Here is an 11,711-nt window from a genome sequence, read left to right as displayed (position 1 = left end):
TAAATAAAATCTTGAGTATCGATACAACAAACACTATTTGGCAATAAAAAGACACGGCGTACTGATAACCTGCCACAACACAGATGAACGTCAAAAGCATTGTGCTAAGTGAAAGAACCCAGGCGCAAAGGACCACACGTTGTATGATTGCATTTATATGAAAGGTCTAGAAAAGGCAAATCTGTAGAGATCTGACATAAATTAATGGTTGTCTGGGGGTGAGGTGGGAATCGGGGTTAACTGTAAAAGGGCACGAAAAAATGTATTGGGGTGAAGACAAATTCTAAAACCGGATCATGGGGCACAATTTAGTAAGTTTGCACAATTTAGTAAATATAGAAAAATTATTGAATTGTATACTGAGATGAATTTTATGGTATATAAAGATAACTCAGTAGAGCTGTTAAATAAGATAGCAAGGCGCCTTCTATTTGCAGCCCACCTTTTGGTAATCTCAATGCTGGGGAGAGAAAAACTGGACTTCAGAACTTCTAAGATCATGAAAACTTAACAAGTTAAGATACGTTCGAGAAGGAAGGTTCAGAGTAAAATACCCAATATCTGTAGGATTTCCCCTCAAGGCATTTGCTGAATCCCTCTTTTTAAATACTAACTTTCAATTTTGAAATAACTTAGGTTTGCAGAAAAGTTGCAAGAATGGTGGGAGAGTTCACGTATCCCCTTCCCCAACTTCCCCCCGGTTCCCCCAGCAGCATCCAGTGCCCTCCACCCACTAGACGCCAGCAGAAGTTGTCCCCCAGTGCTGAGAATCACAATGTCTACTGACATTGCCTAATGTCTCAAGAGCCAAGACGGCCCTTGGTTGAAAGGGCTCCTCCAACTTAGCAATTTATATAAGCATTATCCAGCTATCAAAACCGGGACATTAACAGGGGTATAATGTTATTAACTAAAATACAAATCTCATACAAATTTCCCCTAGTGTCCATTTTCTGTTCCAGGATCCAATCCAAGAATCCACACTGCATGTATGTTGTATCTCCCTCAACAACTCTACTCAGGGATGGTTCTTCACTTTCCTCGTCTTTCATGACCTTCATTCATTCGATGAGACCTGCTCAGTTCATTTGTGGAATGTGTCTTGATTTGGCTTGTCTGATGTTTGCATAGGATTAGATGGAGGTTATGATTTGGGGCAAGAATACCATAGAAGTGTTCTCTTCAAGGCATCCTACCAGGGGGAATATGTTGCCAAAATCTCTTATTACTTGGGGTGTTAATCTCAATCTCTTGGTTAAGGCGTTGTACCCTATTTCGCCATCGTATAATCATCATTTCTCCTTTGTCGCTCGTGAATACCTTGGGGAAGAGCCTTCAAGTACATGCATATATTCTGTTTCTCTTACAAGCGTTGCCCATCAAGTTTGGGGGCCATCGGTGGACCTTCCTGCATTAATTATTACTGTGGGCTTTGCCTACGGGTGATTTTGTATCTCCCTCATTTCTTTTACATTTATTAATTTGAATTATTCTGTAGGGAGGATTCGTCACTTCTCTCCCATTTATTCATTTATTCATGTTTTATATCAGCGTAGACTCATGAATATTAATTTTATTCTATGGGTTAAAATCTAATACATTTGTTTTTATTTTGTTGCTCAAGTTGTTCTAACTCTAGCCATTGGGGACTTCTTCACGTTTGCTTCTGTGCCCTTTTGACAAAACCCTACCATTTTTCCAGCAACTCTTTTTTTTTTTTTTTTTTTCCTGCATGCACAAGATGTGCCTGGCTCATGTGGTATGTTCCATGCCCCACGTCTGGAACTGACCACTTTCCCAGAAACCTGCGGTGCCTTTTTTCAGAGATGGTATTCAGAAAGCAAGATCCAGGCTGTGTGTGCTCATTGCTATGAGTTGTAATTTCTCCCCAATGCCTTCAGCAGACAGACCTGGGAAATACGTGTGTGTGTACTGACACATGCACCTGTATTTATAATATAAATATAAATATAAATATAAATATAAATATAAATATAAATATCTGTATTTATTTTTACATCTATCTAGCTGGATATATATTTAAAACCAAAAGTTCATACTGATATCTCCAATTCCAATTCAAAACCTACAGCACATACTTGATTAAGAACATACTATGGAATTGTAATGCATTTGTTGGCGTCTGTGATATTTGCAAGTTTTTATAACTTTGTAATTTTTGTGATTTCCTCTCTCATCCTAAGTGTTGACTTCAGTGCTTAATTAAGCTTTCACAATTCGGTGTTCTTTTTTCTTCAAGTTGGCCTTAAAATTGTTACTAAACTGAAATATGAAGTTGAGGAATTTTGTCTTATTACATGCATTTTCCAAAAAAAAAAAAAAGCCCATTTCTATAAGTAGACATTTTTTTACATTTATTTGTTTATTTTGAGAGAGAGCGCGCGCGCACAAGCAGGGGAGGAGCAGAGAGAGGAGAGAGAGAATACCAAGCAGGCTCAGTGTAGAGCGGGAAGCGGGGCTTGATCTCGATAACCATGAGATCATGACCTGAACGGAAACCAAGATTCAGATGCTCAACCGACTGAGCCACCCAGGCACCGCTACGGGTAGACATTTTAAAATAGATCCTAAAGTTTGTAGTTCTCTTGCAAACATTCTTTTTTCTGCTTTATTCAGCTGTTGGAATGATAGATTAGGAAAAACCAAAAGTAACTTTGCAGAGATAATTTCCCTGTAAGCTACAAAGCACCACTTAAAGATGTCACCATACTTTAAAACATTTTTATAAGATTAAATATTGGTATACAAATAATGCCTAAACACGATTATGATACCGACTAGTACCAAAGTGTATGAAATACCGATTTGTAGATTTTAGAGATTATCCCTGTGATGAAAGACGAGGAAGTGAATGTATCCACTCCATTTCCAATTTGGGAAAAGCTTTCCCAGAGTGACCTTTCTAAGTAAAGTAAATGTTACAAGTCTTTTATAACTGAGGAGTGTTTTTTATTTGCATGCTTACTCACCATTGTACTGGTCTGAAATTTTAAGTTCAAATTTTCTTCCTTCAGAATTTTGAAGATATTATCATTGCCCCTTCGTATCTGGTCACACTAGTAAGGTAACCTGATATCAATTCGATTTTTTTCAAGGAACTTGTTCCAAATCATTGTTTTCTTACCCTTTGCCGTGGGGAGCTTTATCAAAGTAAGACAACTTGAACAAATTATTTGCCTTAACAACTGAATGGCATAAATGGGAAAGTCCTGGCAAACTGTCTTTCCTGGTTTATTACCAGAAGACCTTCCTGCATTTACTTGTGGGGAGACAGGCTGGAATATTTTGTATCATCTATGACTCGGGCTAGCCAACTACAGCTGAAGTCTTAGATACGGTACTATTAATGTCTATTAACGGTATTAAGTTGATACTATTAACGGTATTAAAAATGTCATCTCACTTAATTTTTTTTATTTTAAGCAAAATGCATTAGCCTATATTCACTCACCAATGAGGCCCAAGACATTTTTTTCAAGTTAGATTAATTATCGGGGTTTTTTTTTTTTGGGTTTTTGGTTTTGGTTTTTGGTGTTTGGTTTGTTTTTTGTATAAACCATACCTTGGGTTAAACCTCTGTGTTTGCTTTTATACATTTAAAAAAATTTTTTTTAATGTTCATTTATTTTTGAGAGAGAGAGAGAGAGAGAGAGCAAGCAGGGGAGGGGCAGAGAGAGGAGACACAGAATCCAAAGCAGGCTCCAGGCTCTGAGCCATCATCACAGAGCCCAATGTGGAGCTGGAACCCACAAACCATGAGATCATGACCTGAGCTGAAGTAATATGCCCAACCGACTGAGCCACCCAGGCACCCCATACATTTCTTGAAAATGGAAAGAGAAGGAGAAAACTTGCAAAGCCATCTCAGTGCAGAATCTTAGACTTTTAACATTTAAAAAAAAAAAATAAATAAGTAGCTTTCTTGTCCACACTTCAATCATTGGCAATTTCTTATGAACTTGACTTTACTGAGTCTTTAAAAAAAATTCAACCTACTTTTCAAAGAAACAGTAACTTTATTTGGTTCACATGATGTTTTATTAAATAATCTAATTATAATAAGAGAAAAAAGGCATAAACTGCTTTCAATACACTTGGCCATTCATAACCTCTCCTCCACAAACTTTAACCATCCGGCAATGGATTTGGGGAAAGGTAACTTTTTTTTTAATGTTCCAAAATCACTTCTCAGGCTTTGTGTAGAATCGTCAGATGTTCAAATCTTGAAGTGTACTAGTTCACAAATAGTTAACAATGGATTGATTTTGTGTTACTTACTGACTCCCAACCAGATATTATACTACTAATGAAAATATCGAACTCTGTGTAATGTATCAGTAATTAACTTGCTACACTTTTTGAACACTGCTCATAAATACATATAATATCAATCTATGATCACTGTTTACAAATTCAAGCTTTCTGAAGGTTTAAATATGGCCATAGGAACATTAAAGACACAGTTACATCTCATAAAATAAGCCTTTATTTTCTGTTCTGCGCATATTCTATTTTGGCTATTCATGATTGATTTTAATAAGAATAGGCTACCAGAGACTCTCCGTAATGCAGTCCTTGTACTTCATATCAGCAGAACATGTTCATTCATTTATTTTATAACTTCATTAATTTGTTAACTCATAACCCACACATGTACCGTATATCTTCTACATGTGCAGCACTGTTCTTGGGTTATTGCTAAAATAATTCAAACGTCATAGGGCTTCTCGGGTCATCGATCATCCTCTTGGTCTCTATCTCTGCCCTCATGTACCTCGGCATTGTCCTTTTGGGAAGAAGCTTATATGAGAAAGGCAGCCGGGTTACCTTGGAATCATGTGGAAGAAGGGGCTTGCTAGCTGCTTCTTAGAAAAGTCCAGGGATGGGGCGCCTGGGTGGCTCAGTCAGCTGAGTGTCCGAGTTTGGCTCAGGTCATGATCTCACAGCTCGTGAGTTCGAGCCCCACTTCAGGCTCTATGCTGACAGCTCGGAGCCTGGAGCCTGCTTCAGATTCTGTGCCTCCCTCTCTCTCTGCCCCAACCCACTCGCATTCTGTCTCTGTCTCTCTCAAAAATAAATAAACATAAAAAATTTAAAAAAAGAAAAGAAAAGTCCAGGGAGATAGAAGGAAAGGCTGAGGGCTATACGGCTCTGAGCTCAGAACATTCCAGACTAAGAGACAGGAAGTGCAAAGGCCTCAACCTAATGGGCTTGTCAGGTGTCAAAAACAGAAATAAGACCCAGGGGACTGGGTACTAGTGAACAAAGACAGACGGGGCAGGAGGGAATGTGAGGAAGGGGCAGTGGGGTCCATGGACTACTCCCTAGACCAAGACTCCAGGCAGGAAACAACAAACACACCCAAACACCTACTGTAAGGAAAAACTCACACACTGTGCAAGATTTCAACATTAGTACTAAATTGTGGAAGACTTAAAAAAAAAAAAAAGCTAATCTCTCATAATAATACATTTACTGTACACAAAAGCCTGAGTTTTGCTATTTTTATTTTTTAATTTGTTATTTTTTGATGTTTATTTATTTATTGAGAGAGAGAGAGAGAGAGAGACAGCGGGTTTAGGGCAGAGGGAGAGAAAGAGAGAGAATCCCAAACGGGCTCCGCGCTCAGCATGGAACCCATCTCGGGGCTCAATCCCACGACCATGAATGCGATCATGACCTGAGCCAGAATCAAGAGTCGGACGCTTAACCGCCTGAGCCACTCAGACGCCCTTGTTGCTTTTTTTTTCTTTTTTCTTTTTTTCTGTTTTAGATAGTGAAGTTCTCATCAATAAAGAAAAATTCATAGATATTTCTAGAACTCTGTTCCCTCTCCCACCTCATCTCTTTCTCTGTGACGGCATTTGGGAAGATTTGTTATTTTTCATAATATATGGTTTGGGTTTGAAATATTTTTCTTTAATTTCCATATTCCAAAAATTCACAATACTATTTATGTGGTCATATCACTACGAATACGACTCCGTGTCGCATAAATAGTCATGTAACTTTTTATGTTGTCTCCTGCTTATGTAGAGGAGTTTTCAGAAACCCTATATTATAGCCTTGTTTTAGACCCTGCTCCCTTTCTGGGGCTGGAACGGTAATATATGGATTGAAGCCTGCTACTCTGATGCCTTTGTCAGCCTGAAACCTTGCCTTCCAGTGTGTATCAAACCACGGGACACAATAAATCAACACATGTGTCTGCACAGCTATATATTCTTTCTGTGGCTTTAAATATTTTTATAATCACGGGTGTGCTATAGGACTCAGGGGACCCTTTAAAGCCAGCATTTGAAACAGCTGAATGGAGATTCAGAAAACCTGTGTGTTATGCAGCTAAATTGCAGAAAAACTTCTCTGAACCCTTGATGTGTGTAGGGGTGTGATTTTCCTGGGAAATACATTTAGTTCTACAATTATCCATTTCTACCATAAGCCCTAACCCTGTGTCCCACTGGGTGACCTTCCTCCTCCCCACATCTCTGAAGTAGGAAGATGTACAATTCACATGAGACCCCAAACCAGCCCATGGCCTCAGGAAGTAGACACAATCACACTTCAGTTAGTTCTGTTGGTTCCCGTAGAAGGGATGGGCTCATTCAATTGTCATCATCATTATTATTCTCTAGTTAGAGCAAGTTAACTTGGGGAAAGTGTGGACTAATCTGAAATAGACCACAGGTTCAGTGCTAGTCTCTGGATCTCAGGGTGGCTAACTCTTGCATGAAGACTGCCTCTGAAATTTTGGGAGACCCATCAGGAGAGGGAGCTGGTGGAAAAATCTTGGTGGTCGAGAATTCTCAATTTACATATCAGATTTATTGGGGCACCTAGGTGGCTCAGTTGGTTAAGTGTCTGACTTCAGCTCAGGTCACGATCTCACGGTTCGTGAGTTCGAGCCCCGTGTTGGGCTCTGTGCTGACAGCTCGGAGCCTGGAGCCCGCTTCGGATTCTGTGTCTCCCTCTCTCTCTGCCCCTCCCCCACTTGCGCGCGCTCTCTCTCTCTCTCTCTTTCTCTCTCTCTCAAAAATAAACATTAAAAAAATTTAAAGATTTGTAATAAGCCATTTGTTATTGAACAATATGGATCCGGGACGCCTGAGACATTTTAAATGCGGAGCCTCAGAAATCATCCTCACAGCTCCCATAACTACTCCTGCCACATCTCGCACTTGGACATGGGCCAGCGCATCTCTGGCCCTGCTTCAGAGACTTAGATGGAGCTCCCCAGGAGTTCCACATGATACATCTAAGAATATGACCTTTCTTGTTTCATACTCTGGGGAAGTCGATGGTTACAATGACTCAGTCTTTCCCTGTGGCAAATCACTCTAGTAAAGTGCATACAGTAGGTGAGTAGCAAAGTTGTATCCAACAGATCAAATTGCACTGGTATTTGAACTCAGGATGTATACTGGTAGACCTTTACCATTCACGAAGCTTTTCCTACGTGGCTTTCACGAAGATCATTTTTCCATTTTGGGTATAACGTAATCCACTCCCGACACCTTCCCTCTTGGGTTTGCTCTTGATCATTTTTTTTTTTCCATAGGGTGCATGCAGCTCGTCCGCACAGGGGCCACCGTGGCCGTGAAGAGCTGGTTACCAAATTGCTAAAGCAGATAACTCACCGCAAGACCTATGGAGACACTCCATACAACTGTTGGGAGTTTTATCACACCGGATCCTTAATTAAGGAGGCTTCCACAACTTAGCAGAGCCTTTGCACCAATGTGCATGTTAGCCACAATGCCCCTTGTGTTCAGAATGTTCCGGAGGTCCACGCGAGGTCGTGTGGTTATAACATGCTTCACAGTCGCCTTGCCAGATGTGCTGGGCACCAGCACAGTCCCGGGTTGGGCTGCGGGGAGCAAGGCACGCCCCATTAGCTCCCAGTGGAGGGGAGAGAACTTTCTTTCCTTTTCATCTCCATCAGCGTAACCGGGAGGCCTCCCCTCCTTATCCTATCCTTTCTAGACTTAGCCCTGGAGGCCAGATAGATGCAAAAGTTTAACTAGCTCACCCGTCACCACAGTGTTGTGATTGCAGTTGACTTTGGTCATCAGCTACCACAAGCCCGAGAGCCTCCTTCCCGGGCCAGCACTCTGGGATGAAGGTCTCCGGGGACTAACGGAGAAGGTGAGCCACCCGAGTATTTTGCAGCTCTGTATGTATATATATTGTTTTCTTTGCTTTGCTTTTCTATCAGTGATTAAAGTCATGAATTTAGTTAATGTACAGAGCAGGCTTTTTGAATAAATCCAGTGCCCCTCCCCACCACACACCCCATAATTACTTTTAAATGCTGGAACCGTCCTCAGACACTGTCATCTGTTTCTCAGACACGGGACTTCTTCCCTTCCCCACGTGCACCGAGTCCCCCCACCAACCTTTGGTCCTGGTGGCAAATAGAAACCCCCAGAGCTTTTCCCACCAGACCCGGCATAACGTAGGCCAACTTTCGGTGTGGCCAGCCTCTCCAGTTGCAACTTTTCCCGATTAAAAACAAAAGACATGACCAGTAATGCTCATAAAATACTGTGCTTACTGGATATTCTCCCTCAAGTTCACAGCACAGACACAACTGCCCAGCCATATATCACTCAGAAATGTTTTACCGATCTTCTGGAAATATGTCATCATTTAGGAGTATTCTATATCTTTCCAAAATCACTTGCAATTCATGGCGGTGACTTGAATTTCCTTAGAACTACCTGCTCCACACTTTGGAACACCAAAGAAAGAGGAAAGATTGCTCTGTTAAGGTAGCAATGGTTATGAAGAGGCCAGAAACCTGAAAATGTCCTGAGATCAGACATGAAGCAAATGAGGAAGCAGGTCACTGGAATGGCGAGGAGCCCCTGGGATTCAGAGGGACCCATCTCCTCTCTGATCAAATCAGCCCCACGCGTGTCGTGAGCCGTGCAAGGTCCATCGTTACCTAATCAGGTCTATCGCTCATTGGCTGTTCCTACCTTGAGATTCCTGAAGGTTTGGGGGAATGGTGACTCCAAACTAAATCTTTTGCCAAGGCTGCTTTTTGAATTACCTAAAAAGCCACAGACATGTGGAAGGATTTGCCTCTTGGATGGATTGAATCCTGAGGATCAAGGGAAGGGATGGGTAGGAAGGTTTGACCACCAGACAAATCAGCCATAACCTACTGGACAGAGTGAGTAACCTCCTTAAAAAAGGCCCTGGTGTCAGGCCTCCATCAAAGGTAATGGTGTCCCCACCTCTTCAGCACCCCTCCCCCGCAGAGTGATTTCCAAGGAATTCTGGTAGAACTTTCCACAGAATCAATGGGCAGCTTTCCATGCAGGGACGCCGCTTGCCCTCAGCGTCCCAGGTAAGGCATTTTCCTCTGATATGGAGAGGGATAAAGGACTACTGTTGCCATTTCTGTCCCCGCACTCCTGTGACCAGTGACCCACAAGTTTTAAGAAGCTCACATAGGGTGAAGATGTTTCCCGTAGAGCAGACCAAAGCTAACTGGCCTTGGATTTGAATGGAAAAAATTAGCCTCATCACCAAAAACCAACAAAGCCAACCTGTGCCTAAATTGATCAAGGTCATCATCGGAGGGGAGGTTCCCAAAAAGCAAAACCCCACGCATCATCAGCAGAGAACAGAACTGACAAAAGGGCTTTCCTTCTGGGTTGGGTGGCTGGGTTCTCATTTGCGCCCAGCCTTACGATGGAGGAAAACGAATAAAATACAGTGCCTCTTGAGAGCCAGTGGATGCCCATATAAGGTCAATTTTCTTGTGGCGAAAGCCCCAGGGGATCATACATTACCCCCCAGGATAACCACTTCTCCTTTTTAGCATGTGAGCGAGGCTGCTCCAAGGGATAATGGGACACTTGGGGACGCAACACCATCAATAAGCCGACAGTGCTCAACCCTGAATTTCATCTCCCACTCCTTGCCTGCTTACTTATTTTACCCAGTTCCCTGATGAGATAAATACTAGCCTAGTTCAATGGGGACAGAATGAAGGTGACGCTGAAGGTGAAGTAAATGTTTAGTGCATTTTTCCTAATAACTCAGCACAAAAACCTGCTTAAATGGAAAAATATGTTTAGTGTCTGGGCCTCTAGAGTGTTAGGGAGCATTTTTTAACTTGATTTGCTCAATACCTCTTATTGCATCTTGTATCTGTGTATATTTGCTTCATTTTGAAGGGCGAGGGAGACAGGTGAACATCTGCAATTCACATGGCAGAATTGTGAACCAGCATCCAGCTTCCCAAGAAGAAGTGTGGAAAACTGGCAAACTCTACAGGTATCCTCATGGTTGGGGAGTCCTCAAGGGGATCCTGTACTGGTCAGCTCCAACGACTGAAGTGATGGCCTCCAGCAACTAGTGTTTGCCTCTGTGACCCCCAGAGGGGCCCTCATTGGGAACTGTAGACAATTAGGGGATCTCCTATTGACAATGCAAATGTCATCTCCTGCTTCTGATGGCTCCACCTGTCCAAGAGAGACCTTTATTTAGAAATGCAACAGTGGATACATGGAGATTAGCTTATCACTGTCGACTCCAAAGTTTGTAGAGGGGATCCTTGTAGTAGGAGATATCTTGCAAACTCTTTCTGGGTGCTTCGGTCAGGACGGAGCCAGTCTCAGTAAAAGGCAGTGAGTCAAGTCTCCTGCCTCGTCCCCAAATTGTCCCCTGACTAGCATCATGAATGCTGCGGCTGAGTGGGAATCATGACCTCGGTTGGTCTGCCTGGGGCTGTCTTTGACTGTCTCCTTCTTTCCACTTAGACTCAGTCTCTTGGCATCTCCTACAGTCTGTTTCCTGCTTTTAAAGAACAACCACATGCCAAAGATGCCCCAATTCGTACTTTCAGCCTAAACACCTGTCCTGAACTCCAGACTTAAAACTCTCTCACCTTGACATCTCTACTTGCATGTTGAATAGCTGTCTCAAACTTAACATATCCCATACTGAGTTTCTCATATCCTCTCTTACCTCTTCCCTATCACCATTAATGGCAACTCTATCCATCTGCTTACTCAGATCAAATATCTTGCCACCACCCTGGGGGCCTCCTTCACTTCCAATCCACATGGGGTAAATCAGCAAATCTTGATTGGTCTTCCTTCCAAATATGCCCAGAAGCTAGCCACTTCTTGCCACTTCCTTTGTTCCCACCATGCTCCAAGCCACCAATATCTTTGCCTGGGTCATTGCAGTTACTTCCTACAGTATACCTCTCTTGTTTTCTTTTGACAGTTTCCAGAGTGAACTGATTTTAGACATATATGAGATCCTGTCATTCCTCAGCTTAGAAAGCTGGCTTTCCATTTCATCCAAAGTAAAAACCAAATGTCTCTGTGACCCTTAAGGGCTACATGAGCTCACCTCTACACTCACTACCTCTCTGCTTTCACCTCCTGCATATTTTTTCTGAACCATTTGGGAATAATTTGGCAACACTGGGACACTTCCCCCATAAATGCTTGAATGTGTATTCACTAAGAACAAAGACTTTCTCTTACATGACTAGAGCACAATTATCATGTTCACAGAATTTAACTTGAAACACTTCTATTATCTAAGCCACAGTCTATATTTGAATTGTATCAATCACCCTAATGTTCTTTAAATATCCCACCCCTGTTCCAGAAACCAGTCCAGGATCTCATAATGCATTTTGTTTTTATGTCTAGTCAGGT

Source organism: Acinonyx jubatus, chromosome D3 (assembly GCF_027475565.1).
Source record: "Acinonyx jubatus isolate Ajub_Pintada_27869175 chromosome D3, VMU_Ajub_asm_v1.0, whole genome shotgun sequence".
NCBI lineage: Eukaryota > Metazoa > Chordata > Mammalia > Carnivora > Felidae > Acinonyx > Acinonyx jubatus.
This window is presented reverse-complemented; position numbering follows the sequence as displayed.